Source organism: Delphinapterus leucas, chromosome 17 (assembly GCF_059928025.1).
Source record: "Delphinapterus leucas isolate spDelLeu-1000000601 "Yukka" chromosome 17, BTC_Dleu_Yukka2, whole genome shotgun sequence".
NCBI lineage: Eukaryota > Metazoa > Chordata > Mammalia > Artiodactyla > Monodontidae > Delphinapterus > Delphinapterus leucas.
In genome coordinates, this window is record NC_143145.1 from 42,528,151 (window position 1) to 42,550,972 (window position 22,822).

Consider the following 22,822-nt stretch of genomic DNA (forward strand, 5'->3'; position numbering starts at 1 on the left):
GCCATTGGGATGGTCCTTTCTCTTCTCTTCTGCCTGGAAATGTGTTTGTTCCTCCAAGATTCACCTTAAATGAAACAACCTCTTGGAAACTTTCCACATACCTTCTCTATCCTTCTCTATCGTGTGCTCTTATAGTTTAATCTCTTCCTCTGTCATATGCTTCATTGATTATGATTCTGTACACGTTAAGCTCCCGTAGAGTTGATTCATGTTGCTTTGTAGCAAAAGTATTCTTACTGATACACCAAGACAGAAACATTTCCTGCTCTCCTACACCTTACATACTAGAATATAGTATCAAAATTCAACTTCCAGTGTTGTAGGTTTGGCCACTGAACTCCCATTTTTACCAGTTTGGTCATTGAACCACCAATTTAAAAATTGTCTATGGGAAACCTTGTGCTGAACTCCTGAAACTTAACTAATAAACTATAGAAACATGATATTATAAATTGTGGCCCATCTGTTTATATTTTTCAATAAATATTTATTGGATTGTGATGGATCCATGGAAGAATAAAGCCTGGTTCCTGGATAGTTTTTATCCCTATCTTCAGGAATTCACATGTATAGTCTATTGGGAGAGACAGATGTTTAAATAACTAATTATATCAGAAGGCAAAACGTACATTCACAAACAGGCCGCACAGCTCTTGTGAAATCTTAAAAAAAAAGTCACTTCTTTTAAGGACCAAGAATTATGTTTTACCTCATTTCTGTCTCTCATGATGTCTGCTAGTGTGGTGTCCACAAAAGGGGCTCAATAAACAGTGTTTGATTGTTTCTCTGATATAGAGGAATTGAATGACAGTATAAAAAAGGAACCTCAGCAGAAATTAAGAAAAAGAAGAGAAGTTGTAAATAAATATGTTCTTGAAATGACATATAGTAAAATAGATGAGATAATGCCTACTTGGCACCTTAAAAGGTCAACCTGAGATTCCTGTTTATGCCTTATGTGTCATTTTATGTATAAACAAGATTGTCCCACTGCTGACTCATGAGGAAATTTTGTTTTACTAAATGACCTATATTATGTCCCGAAGCACAGTAGATTTTCCCTGAAGGTCTCCAAAGATGTCCAGTTAGTTGTGCCTAGAAATGAAGTTAGTTTTGGAGAGTAGCATAATAGCTAAGGTTCCATTGAGAATTTTTCTATTTTTCTTTAGTTTTTTCTTTTTCTATGACAAACGTTTCAAGAGAATATTTGAAATATTTTTCCCAAGTGTTTTTAATTTTAAGATTAAAAAAAAAAAAATCTCTTTTCAGATCACCAAGTTCCAGTGCGAAATGGAGGAAAACAGGCATTAGGAATAGGAGTCAATTATTGCAATCAAAAATATTATATATACTTTAAAATGTTTTACTCATGGCTTCGAGATTAATCCTTTACAGTTGAAATGGAAGGCTTTTATTAAAACCTAGCAGTTCTAGAAAAAAATAGGAAATAAAAAGTTTAAAAACTCTTTTAAAATATAAACTATGTTGTCAGTCTTCAAAATGCTTTTGCGGGACAGGATGGTGTATGAGACATGCAAGTTTGGTAATTAATTGATTGCACACAACCAGACATCTATTTCTGAAAGCTGGTGAAAGGAGTTTCATTGCAGATGCCTGAATAAGTTTGTGATTATGTAATGCCCAGGTTAATTTCAGAAATCACTTAATTTCTGAAATTAAGAAATTTAATTGGGGTGGGGATTAAAGAAGGAACCAAAAAGCATCAAAATATAAAAGGGTCATGTCCAGATATGTTTCTTAACGCTCAAATCAGAAGCTTTGATTTTTACCCTTTTCTTTTTTCAACCTGCCAAACTGGCTTTTCTGGAGGCGGGCTTGATCCAGATGAGTGACAGGTGGTAATATTTCTGTTTGGGTAAAATCTCCTTTGAATATTTGGTCTCTTACTCCTTCCCCTTAACTCTTTAATCTTTCTCCTTTTTTCTTCTTTTATCTCTTTGTCGTGTTTTGTTTTTTTTTTTAACATCTTTATTGGAGGATAATTGCTTTAAAATGTTGTGTTAGTTTCTGCTTTATAACAAAGTGAATCAGCTATACATATACATACATCCCAATATCTCCTCCCTCTTGAGTCTCCCTCCCACCCTTCCTATCCCACCCCGCTAGGTGGACACAAAACACCAAGCTGATCTCCCTGTGCTGAGATGATCTCCCTGTGCTATGCGGCTGCTTCCCACTAGCTGCCTATTTTACATTTGGTAGTGTATATATGTCCATGCCACTCTCTCACTTCATCCCTGCTTACCCTTCCCCCTCCCTGTGTCCTCAAGTCCATTCTCTATGTCTGCATATTTATTCCTGTCCTGCCCCTAGGTTCTTCACAACCATTTTTTTTTTTTTAGATTACATATATATGTGTTAGCATACTGTATTTGTTTTTCTCTTTCTGACTTACTTCACTCTGTATGACAGTCTCTAGGTCCATCCACCTCATTACAAATAACTCAATTTTGTTTCCTTTTATGGCTGAATAATATTCCATTGTATACATGTGCCACATCTTCTTTATCCATTCATCTGTCGATGGACACCTAGGTTGCTTCCATGTCCTGGCTATTATAAATAGAGCTGCAATGAACATTTTGGTACATGACTCTTTTTGAATTATGGTTTTCTCAGGGTATATGCCCAGTAGTGGGATTGCTGGGTCATATGGTAGTTCTATTTTTAGTTTTTTGAGGAACGTCCATACTGTTCTCCATAGTGGCTGTATCAATTTACATTCCCACCAACCGTGCAAGAGGGTTCCCTTTCCTCCACACCCTCTCCAGCATTTATTGTTTTTAGATTTTTTTGATGATGGCCATTCTGACTGCTGTGAGGTGATAGATACCTCACTGTAGTTTTGATTTGCATTTCTCTACTGATTAGTGATGTTGAGCATCCTTTCATGTGTTGGTTGGCAATCTGTATATTTTCTTTGGAGAAATGTCTATTTAGGTCTTCTGCCCATTTTTAGATTGGGTTGTTTGTTTTTTTGACATTGAGCTGCATGAGCTGCTTGTATAGTTTGGAGATTAATCCTTTGTCAGTTGCTTTGTTTGCAAATATTTTCACCCATTCTAAGCGTTGTCTTTTCAACTTGTTTATGGTTTCCTTTGCTGTGCAAAAACTTTGAAGTTTCATTAGGTCCCATTTGTTTATTTTTGTTTCTATTTCCATTCCTCTAGGAGCTGGGTCAAAAAGGATCTTGCTGTGATTTATGTCATGGAGTGTTCTGCCTATGTTTTCCTCTAAGAGTTTTATAGTGTCTGGCCTTACATTTAGGTCTTTAATCCATTTTGAGTTTATTTTTGTGTATGGTGTTAGGGAGTGTTCTAATCTCATTCTTTTACATGTACCTGTCCAGTTTTCCCAGCACCACTTATTGAAGAGGCTGTCTTTTCTCCATTGTATATTCTTGCCTCCTTTGTCAAAGTTAGGGTGACATATGTGCGTGGGTTTATCTCTGGGCTTTCTATCCTGTTCCGCTGATCTGTATTTCTGTTTTTGTGCCAGCACCATACTGTCTTGATTACTGTAGCTTTGTATTATAGTCTGAAGTCAGGGAGCCTGATTTCTCCAGCTCCGTTTTTCTTTCTCATGATTGCTTTGGCTATTTGGGGTCTTTTGTGTTTCCATACAAACTGTGAAATTTTTTGTTCTAGTTCTGTGAAAAATGCCATTGTAGTTTGATAGGGATTGCATTGAATCTGTAGATTGCTTTGGGTAGTATAGTCATTTTCACAATATTGATTCTTCCAATCCAAGAACATGGTATATCTCTCCATCTGTTGGTATCACGTTTAATTTCTTTCATCATTATCTTACAGCTTTCTGCATACAGGTCTTTTGTCTCCCTAGATAGGTTTATTCCTGTGTATTTTATTCTTTTTTGTTGCAATGGTAAATGGGAGTGTTTCCATAATTTCTCTTTCAGATGTTTCATCATTAGTGTATAGGAATGCTGAGATTTCTGTGCATTAATTTTGTATCCTGCTACTTTACCAAATTCATTGATTAGCTCTAGTAGTTTTCTGGTAGCATCTTTAGGATTCTCTACATATAGTATCATGTCATCTGCAAACAGTGACAGATTTACTTCTTTTCTGATTTGGATTTCTTTTATTTCTTTTTCTTCTGTGACTGCTGTGGCTAAAACTTCCTAAACTATGTTGAATAATAGTGGTGAGAGTGGGCAACCTTGTCTTGTTCCTGATCTTAGTCGAAATGGTTTCAGTTTTTCATCATTGAGAATGACGTTGGCTGTGGGTTTGTCATATATGGCCTTTATTATGTTGAGGTAAGTTCCCTCTATGCCTACTTTCTGGAGAGTTTTTATCATAAATGGGTGTTGAATTTTGTCAAAAGCTTTTTCTGCATCTATTGAGATGATCATATGTTTTTTCTCCTTCAATTTGTAAATATGGTGTATCACATTGATTGATTTGCATATATTGAAGAATCCTTGCATTCCTGGGATAAACCCCACTTGATCATAGTGTATGACCCTTTTAACGTGCTGCTGGATTCGGTATGCTAGTATTTTGTTGAGGATTTTTGCATCTATGTTCATCAGTGATATTGGCCTGTAGTTTTCTTTTTTTTCGTGGCATCTTTGTCTGCTTTCAGTATCAGGGTGATGGTGGCCTCGTAGAATGAGTTTGGGGGTGTTCCTCTCTCTGCTATATTTTGGAAGAGTTTGAGAAGGATAGGTGTTAGCTCTTCTCTCAATGTTTGATAGAATTCACCTGTGAAGCCATCTGTCCTGGGCTTTTTTTTTGTTGGAAGATTTTTAGTCACAGTTTCAATTTCAGTGCTTGTGATTGGTCTGTTTATATTTTTTATTTCTTCTTGGTTCAGTCTCAGAAGGTTGTGCTTTTCTAAGAATTTGTCCATTTCTTCCAGGTTGTCCATTTTATTGGCATATAGTTGCTTGTAGTAATCTCTCATGGTCCTTTATGTTTCTGCAGTGTCAGTTGTTACTTCTCCTTTTTATTTTTAATTCTATTGATCTGAGTCTTCTCCCTTTTTTTCTTGATGAGTCTGGCTAATGGTTTATCAATTTTGTTTATCTTCTCAAAGAACCAGCTTTTAGTTTTATTGACCTTTGCTATTGTTTCCTTCATTTCTTTTTCACTTATTTCTGATGTGATCTTTATGATTTCTTTCCTTCTGCTAACTTTGGGGGTTTTTTGTTCTTCTTCCTTTAATTGCTTTAGGTGTAAGGTTAGGTTGTTTATTTGAGATGTTTCTTGTTTCTTGAGGTAGGATTGTATTGCTATAAACTCCCCTCTTAGAACTGCTTTTGCTGCATCCCATAGATTTTAGATCATCATGTTTTCATTTTCTTTTTTTTTAGGTATTTTTTGATTTCCTCTTTGATTTCTCCAATGATCTCTTGGTTATTTAGTAGTGTATTGCTTAGCCTCCATGTGTTTGTATTTTTTACAGATTTTTTTCCTGTAATTGATATCTGGTCTCATAGTGTTGTTGTCAGAAAAGATACTTGATATGATTTCAATTTTCTTAATTTTACCAAGGCTTGATTTGTGACCCAAGATATGATCTATCCTGGAGAATGTTCCTTGAGGACTTGAGAAGAAAGTGTAATCTGCTGTTTTTGGATAGAATGTCTTATAAATATCAATGAAGTCTATCTTGTTTAATATATCATTTAAAGTTTGTGTTTCCTTATTTATTTTCATTTTGGATGATCTTTCCATTGGTGAAAGTGGGGTGTTAAAGTCCCCTACTAGGACTGTGTTACTGTCGATTTCCCCTTTTATAGCTGTTTGCATTTGCCTTATGTATTGAGGTGATCCTATGTTGGGTGTATAAATACTTAAAATTGCTATATCTTCTTCTTATATTGATCGCTTGATCATTATATAGTATCCTTCTTTGTCTCTTGTAATAGTCTTTATGTTAAAGTTTATTTTGTCTGGTATGAGAATTGCTACTCCGGCTTTCTTTTGATTTCCATTTGCATGGAATATCTTTTTCCATGCCCTCACTTTCAGTCTGTATGTGTCTCTAGGTCTGAAGTGGGTCTCTTGTAGACAGCATATGTATAGGTCTTGTTTTTGTATCCATTCAGCAAGTCTATGTCTTTTGCTTGGAGCATTTAATCCATTTACATTTATGGTAGTTATCGATATGTATGTTCCTATTACCATATTCTTAATTGTTTTGGGTTTGTTATTGTAGGTCTTTTCCTTCTCCTGTGTTTCCTGCCTAGAGAAGTTCCTTTAGCATTTGTCATAGAGCTGGTTTGGTGAGCTGAATTCTCTTATCTACTGCTTGTCTGTAAAGGTTTTAATTTCTCCATCGAATCTGAATGAGATCCTTGATGGGTACAATAATCTTGGTTGTAGGTTTTTCCCTTTCATCACTTTAAATATGTCCTGCCACTCCCTTCTGTGTTGCAGAGTTTCTGCTGAAAGATCAGCTGTTAACCTTATGGGGATTCCCTGTATGTTAATTGTTACTTTTCCCTTGCTGCTTTTAATATTTTTTCTTTGTATTTAATTTTTGATAGTTTGATTAATATGGGCCTTGGCATGTTTCTCCTTGGATTTATCCTGTATGGGACTCTCTATGCTTCCTGTACTTGACTGACTATTTCCTTACCCATATTAGGGAAGTTTTCAACTATAATCTCTTCAAATATTTTATCTGTCCCTTTTTTGTTTGTTTTCTTCTTCTGGGACCCCTATAATTCTAATGTTGGTGCATTTTATGTTGTCCCAGATGTCTCTGAGATTGTCCTCAATTCTTTTCATTCTTTTTTCTTTCTTCTGCTCTGCCTTAGTTATTTCCAATATTTTGTCTTCCAGGTTACTTATCCGTTCTTCTGCCTCAGTTATTCTGCTATTGATTCCTTCTAGAGAATTTTAAATTTCATTTATTGTGTTGTTCATCATTGTTTGTTTGCTCTTTAGTTCTTCTAGGTCCTTTTTAAACGTTTCTTGTATTTTCTCCATTCTATTTCCAAGATTTTGAATATCTTTACTATCATTACTCTGAATTCTTTTTCAGGTAGACTGCCTATTTCCTCTTCATTTGTTTGGTCTGGTGGGTTTTTACTTTGCGCCTTCATCTGCTGTGTATTTCTCTATCTTCTCATTTTGCTTAACTTACTGTGTTTAGCGCCTCTGTTTAGCGGGTTGCATGTTCGTAGTTCCCGTTGTTTTTGGTGTCTGTTCCCAGTGGGTAAAGTTGGTTCAGTGGGTTGTGTAGGCTTCCTGGTGGAGGAGACTAGTGCTTGTGTTCTGGTGGATGAGGCTGGATCTTGTCTTTCTGGTGGGCAGGTCTGCATCCAGTGATATGTTTTGGGGTGTCTGTGACCTTATTATGATTTTAGTCAGCTTCTCTGCTAATGGGTGGGTTTGTGTTCCTGTCTTGCTAGTTATTTGGCATAGGGTGTCCAGCACTGTAGATTGCTGGTCGTTGAGTGGAGCTGGGTTTTAGCGTTGAGATGGAGATCTCTGGGAGAGCTTTTGCCATTTGGTATTACATGGGGCTGGGAGGTCTCTGGTGGATGAGTGGTCTGAACTTGGCTCTCCCACCTCAGAGGCTCAGGCCTGACACCTGGCCAGAGCACCAAGACCCTGTCATCAACATGACTCAGAAAAAAAGGGAGAAAAAGAAAGAAAGATAAAATAAATAAAATAAAATAATCAAAGTAGAAAAAAATTATTTAAAAAAATTAATAAGTAAAAAAAAAAAAGAGAAAGAAGAGAGCAAGCAAACCAAAGAACAAATCCACCAATGATAAAAGTGCTAAAAATTATACTAACAAACAAACAAACAAACAAAACCAAATTGGACAATCAGAACCCTAGGACAAATGGCAAAAGCAAAGCTATACAGACATAATCACACAAAGAAGCATACAGATACATGCTCACAAAAAGAGAAAAAGGAAAAAATATATATATATGAAATTAAAAAAGAAAGAGAGCAACCAAATCGGTAAACAAATCTACCAATGAAAATAAGCTCTAAATAGTAAACTAAGATAAGCATAAAACCAGAAACAAATTAGATGTAGAAAGCAAACCCCAGGTCTACAGTTGCTCCCAAAGTCCACTGCCTTAATTTTGGGATGATTCGTTGTCTAATCAGGTATTCCTCAGATGCAAGGTACATCAGGTTGATTGTGGAGATTTAATCTGCTGCTCCTGAGGCTTCTGGGAGAGATTTCCTTTTCTCTTCATTGTTTGCACAGCTCCTGGGGTTCAGCTTTGGATTTGGCCCTGCCTCTGTGTGTAGGTCGCCTGAGGGCATCTGTTCCCCACCCAGACAGGATGGGGTTAAAGGAGCGGCTGATTTGGGGGCTCTGGCTCACTCAGGCCGGGGGGAGGGAGGGGTATGGAAGGCGGGATGAGCCTGTGGCGGCAGAGGCCGGCGTGACGTTGCACCAGCCTGAGGCACGCCATGTGTTCTCCTGGGGAAGTTGTCCCTGGATCCTGGGACCCTGGCAGTGGCGGGCTGCACAGGCTCCCGGGAGGGGAGGTGTGGATAGTGACCTGTGCTTGCACACAGGCTTCTTGGTGGCTGTAGCAACAGCCTTAGCATTTCATGCCTGTCTCAGTGGTCCATGCTGATAGCTGCGGCTTGTGCCCATCTCTGGAGCTTGTTTAGGTGGTGTTCTGAATCCCCTCTCCTCACGCACCCCAAAGCAATGGTTTCTTGCCTCTTAGGCGGGTCGAGACTTTTTCCCGGACTCCATCCCGGCTAGCTGTGGCACACTAGCCCCCTTCAGGCTGTGCTCACGCAACCAACCCCAGTCCTCTCCCTGGGATCCGACCGAAGTCCGAGCCTCAGCTCCCAGCCCCGCCCACTCCGGCGGGTGAGCAGACAAGTCTCTCGGGCTGGTGAGTGCTGGTCGGCACCAATCCACTGTGCAGGAATCTCTCCCCTTTGCCCTCTGCACCCCTGTTGCTGTGCTCTCCTCCATGGCTCTGAAGCTTCCCCTCCATGCACCCCTCTGTCTCCACCAGTGAAGGGGCTTCCTAGTGTGTGGAAACCTTTCCTCCTTCACAGCTCCCTCCCACTGGTGCGGGTCCCGTCCCTATTCTTTTGTCTCTGTTTTTCCTTTTTTCTTTTGCCCTACCCAGGTACGTGTGGACTTTCTTGCCTTTTGGGAAGTCTGAGGTCTTCTGCCAGCGTTCAGTAGGTGTTCTGTAGGAGTTGTTCCACATGTAGATGTATTTCTGATGTATTTGTGGGGAGGCAGGTGATCTCCACGTCTTACTTCTCTGCCATCTTGAAGGCGCCCCCTGTCGTGTGCTTTTGGCTTTGCTTGGTTTCCTCTGGGCTCTGATTGCCTCTCCAGTATTTCCCTCTGAAGCCCTCCTGCCCCCTCTAGTCCTGCTTTCCGGTGGCAATCTAGTCCCGTGCCTGTTTTCTGACACACTGTCCTGGAGATGGGACAGTAAACAGCAAACTTTGCTTTTCAACTGTCCTGGGTCAATTATTAATTATTGTGACAAATCTTTTTATTTTTTTATTGTGACAAGTCTTAACAAACAAGTATAATTGTTTGTTGGTAGTGTGCTTGCTAAGAATACATGTGACATATAAAATGTGGGTGGTTCTCACACTCAGTGCGATAACTATGATAAAACAAAACAAAACAAGGGGCTTCTCTGGTGGCGCAGTGGTTGAGAGTCTGCCTGCCGATGCAGGGGACACAGGTTCGTGCCCTGGTCCGGGAGAATCCCACATGCCGCGGAGCGGGTGGGCCCGTGAGCCGTGACTGCTGGGCCTGCGCGTCCGGAGCCTGTGCTCTGCAACGAGAGGGGCCACAACGGTGAGAGGCCCGCGTAACGCAAAAAAACAAAATAAAACAAAACAAAACAAAAACAGAAAATAACAAGTGTTGACAAAGGTATAGAGAAATTGGAACCCTTCCTTGTGTACTGCTTGTGGGAATGTGAAATGGTGCAGCCTCTGAGGAAAACAGCTTAGCTGTTTTCCTGAAAAAGTTAAACACAGAATTACCTTATGACCCAGTAATTCGACTCCTAGAATTATTGTTATTGTATACTCCAAAGAATTAAAAGCAGGGACTTGAGCAGATATTTGTACACCAATATTCATAGTAACATTATTCACAATGGCCAAAAGGTGGAAACAACTAAAATGTCCCTCGACTGATGAACAGATAAACAAAATGTGGTATATACACACAATGTAATATTATTCAGTCATAAAAAGGAATGAAATTCTGACACATGCTACAACATAGATAAACCTTGAAAACATTTGCTAAAGTGAAACAAGCTAGACACGAAAGGAAAAATATTGTATGATTCTACTTACTTGAGGTACCTAAAGTAGTTAAATTCATGGAGACAGAAAGTAAAAAAGAGGCTGCCAGGGGCTGGGGGTAAGGAGATATGAAGAGTTAGTGTTTAATGGGTAGAGAGTTTCAGTTTGGGAGGATGAAAAGTTCTGGAAATGGATAGTGGTTTTGACTACACAACACTGCTAATGTACTTATCTGATGCCACTGAATTGTATACTTAAAAATGATTACAATGGTAAATTTTATGTTATGTAAAAGACTAGTACTTTTTCCCAATGAACCATCTTTGGGCTTTCTTTTTTTTTTTTTTTGCGATACACGGGCCTCTCACTGTTGTGGCCTTTCCCGTTGCGGAGCACAGGCTCCGGACGCGCAGGCTCAGCGGCCATGGCTCACGGGCCCAGCCGCTCCGCGGCATGTGGGATCTTCCCAGACCAGGGCACGAACCCGTGTCCTCTGCATCGGCAGGCGGACTCTCAACCACTGCGCCACCAGGGAAGCCGCATCTTTGGGCTTTCTGACCCAGCTGTGGATCTGCTCTGACTTGAAGGACCTAGAGGAGATTGAATCTGTCTTCTCCAACCTCTGCCTGGAGTCAAATTACCATCATTAAGTGGAGTACTTCCTAGAAAGCACTAATTAATAAGAATCAGAACTTTGGAAAAAGCCCAGAGCTGTGCATGATAACTGGCCTTGATATGGGACCTCTCTAGAGTTATATTGGAGAACATTAAATTGAAAAAAACCCAAAAAACAAAACCTCTTTCATTACCAAAATAACACCTACTTATTATAGAAAATTTTAAAAATAATGGTAACCAGAAAAAAAAATCACCTATAATCCCGTCTTCCAAAGAGAGAAAACTGTAACATGTAGTATAATATATTTTTTCAGTTACTTGTATTTCATCTGTATTATACATATAAAACTGTTTTACAATCTCCTTTTTTAAAAAATTTGACAATTAAAATATCTTTTGATGGGAAACATTTAGATAAAATATTTAATGGTTATTTAACTAAATTGGTTTTATTAAGTTTTTTGTTTAACTTTAAAATAAACTTTTATTTTGGAATAATTTTAGATTTACAGAAAAGTTGCAAAGTACAGAGAGTTCCTGTATACCCTTCATCCATCTTCCATCTTCCATAACCTTGACACATTTTTAAACATAAATTTATTTATTTATTTATTTTTGGCTGCGTTCGGTCTTCATTACCATGTGCGGCCTTTCTCTAGTTGCGGTGAGCATGGACTACTCTTCCTTGCCGTGTGAGGGCTTCTCATTGCGGTGTCTTCTCTTGTTGCAGAGCACGAGCTCTAGGTGCATGGGCTTCAGTAGTCGTGGCACGCGGGCTCAGTAGTTGTTGGCTGGAGGACTCTAGAGGGCAGGTTCAGTAGTTGCGGCGCACGGGCTTCGTTGCTCGGAAGCATGAGGGATCTTCCCAGATCAGGGCTCAAACATGTGTCCCCTGCATTTGCAGGCAGATTCTTAACCACTGCGCCACGGGAGGTCCCGACACGTTTTAAGAAATATTTATTTATTTATTTATATATTTATTTGGCTGCGCCGGGTCTTAGTTGCTGCATGCAGGATCTTTGTTGCTGCGTGCGGGATCTTTAGTGGCAGCATGTGGGATCTTTTAGTTTCGGCATGTAGGATCTAGTTCCCAGACCAGGGACTGAACCCAGGCCCCCTGCACTGGGAGCATGGAGTCTTAATCCCTGGACCACCAGGGAAGTCCCACCTTGACATATTTGTCAGAAATAATGAATTCATCACCATTCATTCACATGGTGAATCCATGTCGCCTTTTCTCAGGTCTGACCATGAATCAAACTCATCTCTACAACTTTATAAAAATTTAGATATCTGAGCCCAATTGCCTCATCTGCTGAACCTAAATTTAAGAAGGCAGTGCCAAACATTTTTTGTTTGTTTGAGTCCATGAGTGATTGGAGCGTTAGGAGAGAATCTAGAAGACATGGTTAAAATAATTCAATAATTCACTAAATTGAATTTACTCTATCAGTTTTTTGATAAATTTGAACACATTCCTTTTAGTAAATTCATCAATAGAGATATAAATAGAGGCAATTTTTCATGAAATCTATTAGATGATCATTATAAAATGACCTGTCACATCTGCATCTCTACTTCTACCTGCTTGAATAAGTCCTGCTGCCTGTCAGTGATCAAATGACTGCAATATTGTCTAGAACTTCTTTACATGAAATTATGCTCCCAGTTCCTCTTCTGTGAAGTGGCAGGGAGCCCTCAGAATACATTGCACTTGTCATTTTATAGCTTAGTGTTGCTTTTAGCATGGCTAAAACACTGTTACCCTTTCAGTATCCAGGGCCCCTCCCTTTTTTTTTCAGCCACTTTTGAGAGCTCAGTCTGAAGTGTAAAAGATGCACATATCTGTGTGAAAAGCTGAGTTCGCTTTGATTCTCTGCTACATGATCTACTGGGGCATGTCTGCACGCAGTAGTGGTCAGAATTTTTATCCTCATGACCTCACTTTTGCTTACAAAGCTCACTTTGTCATATGGGCCACTTAACCATTTTGGTGGAGCAGTAAACAAATAGGAAAGGCTCCCAGGAATTATATTATATGAGGAAAACAGGACTGAGCTGCTTTATGCAAGTTACTTCCCTAATTTATGTACATGTTTGGGTTGGAACAAGTCAAAGGCAAAGATTACGGCTAAAGAAAAGTACTGCAGAAGCTCTGGAGATAAAAGAGCTTCAAAGGTTTTTTCTCCCCCTGGTGGCCATATGGAGTCAGTACAGCAACTTGCAGAATTAAACTCTGCCTTCCCTCCCTGGCCTTTGTTAAAGTTCCTTAAAATAGACATTCCTACCAAAGAGTTCTTCATGACAAGAGACAATAGAGATTTTTAAAGCTTCTGTTTTTGAGTTCAAGAATTCTGTCCTAAAATGGGAATAATGTCAGCTACAAGGATATATTGTACAACACAGGGAATATAGCCAATATTTTATAATAACTATAAACAGAGTATAACTTTTTTTTTTTTTTTTGTGGTACGCGGGCCTCTTACTTTTGTGGCCTCTCCCGTTGCGGAGTACAGGCTCCAGACGCGCAGGCTCAGCGGCCATGGCTCACAGGCCCAGCCGCTCCGCAGCACGTGGGATCTTCCCAGACTGGGGCACGAACCCGTGTCCCCTGCATCGGCAGGCGGACTCTCAACCACTGCGCCACCAGGGAAGCCCTAGAGTATAACTTTTAAAAATTGTGAATCACTATATTGCACACCTGTAACTTATGTAATACTGTACATCAACTATACTTCAATTTAAAAAAGTTTAAAAAGTGGGAATAATATCAATACCTTAATTTGAAAACAGAAAGGACAATAATAAAAAACAAATTAGAGGTTCCAATGAATAAAACGTAGTTAACAGTAGGGGCATTTAGGAACAATGACAGTATTAATCAAACATGAAATATGAAGCAAGACGGAAACAGCAGTTCTGGAAGAAAAAAACTACTACGACATTTTCAAATATTCAACAGATAGGTAAAACTGTACCTTTTTAATTCAGTTAAAGTGTATCTGTTTAACAGCGTCAATGTGTGTAACAGATTCGTGGGCAGAGAACATACTAGTTGCTCTTTTAAAATAAAAGCAATACCTACTTGTCTAGAATGTTATATCCCTCTGAACTAATGCACAAGTCCAATTTCTCCCTCCTACACAGAAAAACAGACTGTTGAAAGACTCTGGCCAAACTCAAGTGCTGCAGCATGGCAATCTGGACAGGTGAAGAATGAGAGCAAAGGTTATTTTCTAACAGCTTTCTTTGCTAGATGGCTCTAGTCAAAGGGTGTGGCTTGGGCTGTGGCCAGGTGGGGACGGAAGTTGGCCATAGGTGAATACAGTCTCACCATGGTAAGTCCTCTATGGGGAAATAAGTCAGCTTTATTCAGAGAATCTGTACCTCAAGGAAGCAATCTGGGGCTGCCACAGCATTCTCTCTCAGCACTGTCAGTGTTGGTTCCATGAAAGCATTTAGTCCGGCCTCAGAGCTTTCCCACACAGAGGTGCCTCACTGGTAACATCTTTCTCCACTCTTCACAGCACTGGTTCCCAATCCTTCAAGCCTCAGCTTGTTACCTTCTTACACATGGCTTCCCTGACCATCACACCTGCTCTCTATCAGGACCCCGTTTGTTCCCTTGCTAGCACTCTTCTTACTTTTTTATTGTATTCCTTGGTTTGCTTACTTGCTTAGTGCCTCTCTTCCCCCATAGACTTTGACCTCCACTAGGGCAGGGTCTACATCCATTTCCATCAACATTTGTCTAGCACAACACATAACTCATAGTAAAATCTTTATACATATATGTTGAATGATTGGACAAATTTAACATTGGCTAAAGATAGGAATATAGGTTTTTATCTCCTGTGCTGACTCAGACCTATTGCTATGAAGTGCTTGTGTTAGGAATCTGAGACCAAGTCTGTACTCAGTAAGAATTGAAAGATTGATCATTAATGGTGGGCTGAATAATGGCTCCTCAAAAATATCTACAGCTGAATCCTCAGGACCTGTGAATATGTTACCTGACATGGCAAAATGAGGTTTGCAGATGTGATTAAGGATTTAGAGATGGAAAGATTATTCTGGATTATCTAGGTGGGCTCCATGTCATCACAGGGAGGAGAAAGATATATGCCAATAGAAGCAGAGGTCAGAAAAAGAGAGAGTAGAAGATGCTATGCTGCTGGCTTTGAAGATGGATGGAGGTAATTCCTACAGCCAAGGAAAGGAACAGGCAATCAAACAGATTTTCCCTTAGAGTTTCCAGAAGGAATGCAGCCCTGATGACCAATGTCAGACTTGTTACTTCTACAGCTATAAGGTAATAAATTTGGGATGCTTTAAAGCACTGAGTTTGTGGCAGTTTTTTATACCAGATACAGGAAATTAATACACTCAGCATTGTCACAATATTTTCACAATATTCCTGAATAATTTACAATAAGCTTTCATGAGCAGGTACAAGGTGACTCCAACATACCACTGCAGCTAAGAATGACCAGTAACTTGGGACTTCTCTGGTGGTCCAGTGGTTAATAATCCACCTGCCAATACAGGGGACAATGGCAGGGCCCCCTTTAGGTTTCCATATTGGGCAGTGCAGCCTTGCCTCTTGTTGGTCTTCAGATTGCTTCCAAATAGGAAGGATATTTAGAAGCTGGACAACCAAAACAAACAAATGTCCACTACAGAATTTGTCCATTTCTCCTTTGAAATGGTGGTCATATTATATTATATTTATTAAATATATTTGTATTTATTATATGTGTGTCTATTTCTCCACTAAACCATCAATTCCTTGTGGACAGTGACCTTATCTTTTCACCTCTATATTCATAGCTCCTAGCACATTGGTTGGCACAAGATCTATATAAAAGAATATTTATTCAATTTCATAACTGTGGAAAATGTCCATATTTTGTTCTTTGTATGTCCCTCATATTTTCCCTAGTTATTAGTTAAAATTAATTAAATAGTATCAGACCAAAACCTCTGCCATTTGCCCATTTTGTAGGTGTCTATCCCTTGAATAAAACTTTAATATAACTAAAAGAAAAGAATATTTATTCAACAGATCACTTAACGGATATAAACTATACTCTTATTTGACAGTATGTTATATTACCTGCTCAGTGGAGTTTTAGATGTAGCTTTTCTTCTAAGCTAAAGTATATTTATATATTTTAAATATGCATATACTTTCAGTTTTTAAATACTTTGACTCACAACAAGTTGCAAAAACAGTACTACTGAGAGTTCCTTTATGCATTCACCCAACTTCTCCCAATGATAATCAATGTAAGTTTTTACATCCGTGGTTGAATATTTCTTGACCCTGCTGTCTCTTTAGTCACTTCTCATGTTGCCAACTGATGTGAATGCAGGGAACTCACGCTAATAATCCGTGTTTCCTCCACCATTTATTCCCATCTTCTAATTTCCTCCTTTTTCTTTCTCTCTGCCTCTTTCTGTTTGCTTTCTACGGTTATTCTCTTTAATGCCTCCCCTTTCATTCTTCTTGTACTCACTTTAAACTATATTTAAAATGTCTTAATTCCAAAGATACTTGGAGGCATAATAAAATATGCATTAGTGTGCGTGCACGTGCGCGCGCACACACACACACACACACAAACTGGTCATAAATTGGGGGTGAAAGGAAAGTTGGCGCTCAAGCACAGGAGTTTGTCTCATGTGTCCCTCTTCTCCCTGGAGTCCATCTACCAAGTCCACAGTCATCTCCAGTCTGGGCACTCTAAGGCCCCAAAAGTTCTTCCTCTGCTTGCCATGGATTAAATATCCTTCTTGATTACAGCCACATCTTCGGCAACTCCTGTCAGAGCAAGGTGGAGTTCACTACATGGAGCAGTGTATCAGTCTGCTTGGGCGTCACAACAAAATACCATAGTTGAGGGGCTTCCCTGGTGGCGCAGTGGTTAAGAATCCGCCTGCCAATGCAGGGGACACGGGTTCGAGCCCTGGTCCGGGAAGATCCCACATGCCGCGGAGCAACTAAGCCTGTGCGCCACAACTTCTGAGCCTGCGCTCTAGAGCCTGTGAGCCACAACTACTGAAGCCCGCGTGCCTAGAGCCTGTGCTCCACAACAAGAGAAGCCACCACAATGAGAAGCCTGCGCCCCACAACAAAGAGTAGCCCCCCGCTCACTGCAACTAGAGAAAGCCCGCGTGCAGCAGCGAAGACCCAATGCAGCCAAAAATTAAATAAATGAATAAATAAATAAATTTTTAAAAATACCATAGTTGAGTGCCTTAAACAACAGAAATTCATTTCTCATAGAGAACTTACTCTTGAAATGAGTGCATATAGCTGATTCCATGTGTGACAGGAGACAACTATTTAACTGGAAATTCTCCCAATTCACTCCTGTCTGGGAAGCCCAAGATTAAGGTGCCTGCCAATTCGGTCTTGGTGAGACCTCTTTTCCTGGCTTGCAGATGGCTGTCTTGATATGTCCTCACATGGTCCTTCCTCGGTTTGTGCATGCAGAGGCGGGGGGTGGGGGGAGAGAGAGAGAGAGAAAGAGAGAGAGAATGTATCTTCCTCTTTTTTTTTCTTTTTTTTCTGGCCATGCCACATGGCTTGCGGGATCTCAGTTTCCCAACCTGGGATTGAACCCAGGCTCAGGCAGTGAAATCGCCAAGTCTTAACCACTGGACCGTCAGGGAATTCCTTGTGTCTTCCTCTTCTAATAAGGCCACCAATCCTATTAAATTAGGACACCCACCCTTATGACCTCATTTAATCTTAATTAGCTCCTAAAAGCCCTAGCTCCAAATACAGTTACATCGGGAATTAGGGCTTCAACATACAAATTTGTCAGAGGGACACATAGTTCAGCCCATAGCAGGCAGAGTATGAGCTGGATAGCTGTGTGCTGTGCACTCCAGAGATTTTGTAGATCACATTCTCTAGCTGTATTTACTCTTTATTTCCCAACTGTTGTTCTTAAATCTTTGGTAAAGACTTTGTAGTGAATAGCAAACAAGATAAGGATGTCCACTCTCACTGCTGTTATTCAACATAGTTTTGGAACTCCTAGCCTCGGCAATCAGAGAAGAAAAAGAAGTAAAAGGAATACAAATTGGAAAAGAAGAAGTAAAACTGTCACTGTTTGCAGATGACAAGATACTATACATAAAGAATCCTAAAGATGCTACCAGAAACCTACTAGAGCTAATCAATGAATTTGGTAAAGTTGCAGAATACAAAATTAATGCACAGAAATCTCTTGCATTCCTATACACTAATGATGAAAAATCTGAAAGAGAAATTAAGGAAACATTCCCCTTTACCATTGCAACAAAAAGAATAAAATACCTAGGAATAAACCTACCTAGGGAGACAAAAGACCTGTATGCAGAAAACTATAAGACACTGATGAAAGAAATTAAAGATGATACCAACAGATGGAGAGATATACCATGTTCTTGGATTGGAAGAATCAATATTGTGAAAATGACTATGCTACCCAAAGCAATCTACAGATTCAATGCAATCCCTATCAAATTACCAATGGCATTCTTTACAGAACTAGAACAAAAAATCTTAAAATTTGTATGGAGACACAAAAAGACCCTGAATAGCCAAAGCAGTCTTGAGGGAAAAAAACACAGCTGCAACATCATTAACCATTAGAGAAATGCAAATCAAAACTACAATGAGATAACATCTCACACCAGTCAGAATGGCCATCATCAAAAAATCTAGAAACAATAAATGCTGGAGAGGGTGTGGAGAAAAGGGAACACTCTTGCACTGTTGGTGGGAATGTAAACTGATACAGCCACTATGGAGAACAGTATGGAGGTTCCTTAAAAAACTACAAATAGAACTACCATATGACCCAGCAATCCCACTACTGGGCATATACCCTGAGAAAACCACAATTCAAAAAGACACATGCACCCCAATGTTCATTGCAGCACTATTTACAATAGCCAGGTCATGGAAGCAACCTAAATGCCCATCGACAGATGAATGGATAAAGAAGATGTGGTACATATATACAGTGGAATATTACTCATCCATAAAAAGGACCAAACTTGGGTCATTTGTTGAGATGTGGATGGATCTAGAGACTGTCATACAGAGTGAAGTAAGTCAGAAAGAGAAAAACAAATATTGTGTATTAACACATATATGTGGAACGTAGAAAAATGGTACAGATGAACCTGTTTGCAGGGCAGAAATTGAGACACAGATGTAGAGAACAAACGTGTGGACACCAAGCAGGGAAAGCCGCGGGGTGGTGGTGGTGGTGGTGTGATGAATTGGGCAATTGGGATTGACATGTATACACTGATGTGTATAAAATTGATGACTAATAAGAACCTGCTGTATAAAAAAAAAATAGAAAAAACCTGTTTATTAGGTTTATAGATGTGTGCAATTTAAAATAAAACAAACACTACTGTTACCTTGGGGAAAAAAAAGCTGGTAGGTACTTTATTACTATTATTACATTATTATTTAATTAATTAATTTTTTTTTTTTTAACTGACAGAGACACACATATAAAGTTCAGTAGAAGAAATTTTTCATTGTCTCTATTTCTCTTCTGGTCATTGCTATCATTCATTTAATTTCTTTCTTTGCTTTTTTTCCTTTTTTACTTACAGTAAATGCCGCAGTAAATCAGCAGTTGAATTCCATTACCATTGTTATGTTGGAAGAGGAAGAAGGGGGGAAAAAGTCAAAAACTTTCTTAGTAGAAAAACACACACATACACACACACACACACATGCCCCCCCAAAAAAAACCAAAATCTGAACAGAAGGAAAAAAATGAAGAGCTGGGAAGTAAACACTAAGATTCTTCAAGCCCAACAGAGCTCACAGGAAAGCAGAAGAGCTGGTAGGGAGCAGAAGAAAGGCAGCAGATAGGTCCAGAAGCTAAGGCCAATCCTGTTCCTAAGGGGGGTGGGGGAGGGGAGACGAAGGCTGGACAAATGGTTTCCCAGTCCCAAGGCAATGAAACATCTTCTCTCCTGCTCCACGGAGAAAGCAGCACAGAGAAAAACTTCATTTTTAAGAAACTTGAGGGCTTCCCTGGTGGCACAGTGGTTAAGAATCTGCCTGCCAATGCAAGGGACACCGGTTCGAGCCCTGGTCTGGGAAGATCCCACATGCCGCGGAGCAACTAAGCCCGTGCGCCACAACTACTGAGCTTGAGCTCTAGAGCCCGCAAGCCACAACTATTGAGCTCATGTGCCACAACTACTGAAGCCTGTGCGCCTAGAACCTGTGCTTCGCAACAAGAGAAGCCACAACAATGAGAAGCCCACTCACTGCAATGAAGAGTAGCTCCCGCTTGCTGCAACTAGAGAAAGCCTGTGCACAGCAACGAAGACCCAACACAGCCAAAAATAAATAAATAAATAAATTTATTTTAAAAAAAAAGAAGAAAGAAATTTGAGAGCTATCCTAATTCTTCCACTTGTAAGGATGCACTGTGGGTGCCAGGAAAGGAAGGGGTAAATGTATGCGTGTTTCAGGGCCACGGACAGCAAGGCTGCCCCTGGAAAGGAAAGGAATTGAAGGCCTAAGTGGGGGAACCTAAGCGGGGTCCCTCAGAAGTTCAGCTTTATGGCTTTCTCAGCTGCTCTGGGACAGAAGGCAGTCTGTAGGCCAAGAAGGCAGAAAAGTTCCATCCTAAGTCACTGTGGTCTCTCCTATCTACTTCCCACAATTTTCTCAAAACTCTGGGCTAGAACAAAAGGAGTTCAGAGTTCTCTTTTGCCTTGATGGCTTCCCAAAGACACCCTAAAATACCTGATGAGGGATGTGAAGAGAGGCTAGAGATTTAGAAAGTCCTCTGCTGCTGTGAGACAGCTGTGGGGGACCTTCAGTGCCAGTTGTTCCCTGTCCACAGGAGCACGTGTTATGATATAAGGGGCCACAGGTAGGCTTCTGTGGTGCCACCCCCATTGGTACAAGGATTAAACCACTGGTTGCATGGTGGGTGGGTTTGGGCATAAGCCTGGAGAGGCCAAACTAAAATTACTAACAAAGGAGAAAAGAAATAGGGCTCATGGGAGGTGGGGGACAGAACAGACTGTACAGTGGAACTGAAGATCATACCTATTTAGAGGGAAGTAGAAAAAGCTTGATAACCAGTGGATCAAACTGAATGTGAACCCTGGGAAAGGATAGAAAACCCCTCCCTCTTGCCTGACTCCTCTTCATTCCCCTACTGTGGTCTACACTATCCTGAGATCCTTCTCCAGTTTCTCAGATAATTCCCCAGGAAAGGCAAACCTCTACCCAAGAGCTGGGTTGGCAAGAATATAGGTGAAGTAAGAATCAGAATTGGAGGAAGCTGACAGTGGAGACTGGGTTGGAGTAGCTGCCGCCCATACTGTTTTCTACAGCCCCTCCCCAAACCTCAAATACACCTTGGATTCCATTTAATTAAAAAGGTAAGAAGGCAGGTAAATCAATCAGAACCCTCATAAAACAACTATCACAACTGAACTACCATTAAAGAACAAAGTTGCAGGGGGATTTAGTGGCTGGGGCTAAGGCCATCTGCAGGCCAGAGGGGGGAAAATGCTTATGTATAAATCAGAGTATGGGTATCAGAAACTTGTCCCTCCTCCAATTAGATCACAGCAGCACCCGAGATTCAGGCAACCAGTGAAGATTCTTTGGAGGACTCTGGGGTCCAGAGTCTCCCCCACTATGGGGGAAAAGCTATCTAAGAGGTTGGGTGAGGGGAAACTAGGTCCTGGAAGAGATCCAGAGGCACAGATGACACTGCAGCTCCACCTCTTTCACCTCTGCCCAGTTACTAACAACATGACTCCCACCTGGTGCCCAAGACTTTTCTTCCCATTCTCACCTCCACTTAGAAACACCCTCCACATGGCCAACTCATGAATACTGCAGTGTTTTCAAATATGAGAAACTCCAACCAAATAAAAACAAAAACTCCCTCTTGCTCTGAGCTTTACCTTCCCCCGAGGGCCTTTAATGTCATTGAACAGAAAACCTCCTTCCTCAGGTCCTGGGTTCACCACCTTCTCCATCCTGGGGAGAGGAGGAAAAGGGGATGCAGATTGACCAAAAGCAGAATGGGAAGGGGCAGGAGACGAAAAATGTTTTCTGAAGACATGGCGAGGAGGAGGAAAGATAAGTAGGTCACTGTCTTGTACCTATAATGCAAAGTAAAGAAAGTTTGTTTTAGAAGGTGAGTCCTGGGGGATCTGACCCCTGACCCCCAAGCCCCAGGGTAGGGGCTGGAGGCCAGTGGCAACAACTGCCTGGTGTTGGTTGCTAGAGAGGTAAAAAGTGCCATGATGGAGCTGTTAGGAGGCAGCCCTTGGGAGCCAGGGCTTAGCGTGCTTCTACCGTAGGGGCTGTGTGCTGAGCGGTGGGGATGGAGGTTATTTCTTAGTTCTCATGCTCGCTCAACACTTGTTTGCTGCTAGCCACCTGCTCAGTTGCTACAACACTGACTCTTACTCTGCTGGGACTGTTCTTGGAGATCCATACCCAGGCTTTGGCCCAAGGCACCCCCAGATTCTAGGGTTCATTCTGGCAGTTTCTTAGCTGTTGCCAGGAAGGAATAATTCATGTTCATAGCTGTCTTGGTTTGAGTCTCCATAAACAATAAGCTGTTTTCATCTTCATACACCTGGGCCTCTCCATATTCTACCCGGTGCTTGCTGCCTGGGTCAGCTTTGGTCCCTGACAGGGCAATAACCATGCTAGGACTGGCCTGTCACTGTAGTTCCTTTACTCATAGTCTAGTGAAATATAAAGACAAACGCATGGAGTGGCACTCAATAATTCAGGGACAAATTTGTCATTTGTGGGTTTTATATGCCGGTAAGATAAAAATTTCAGTCTTAGGGAACTCCCTGGCAGTACAGTGGTTAAGACACAACACTTTCACTGCTGGGGCCCAGG

General features: G+C 40.6%; 1 pseudogene; it reads right to left on the reverse strand.

Annotated features, from left to right (window-relative positions):
- LOC149746946 (uncharacterized) overlaps positions 1-22,619 on the reverse strand; it is a 64,465-nt pseudogene extending 41,846 nt beyond the window's left edge.
- Positions 22,620-22,822: the final 203 nt, after the last annotated feature.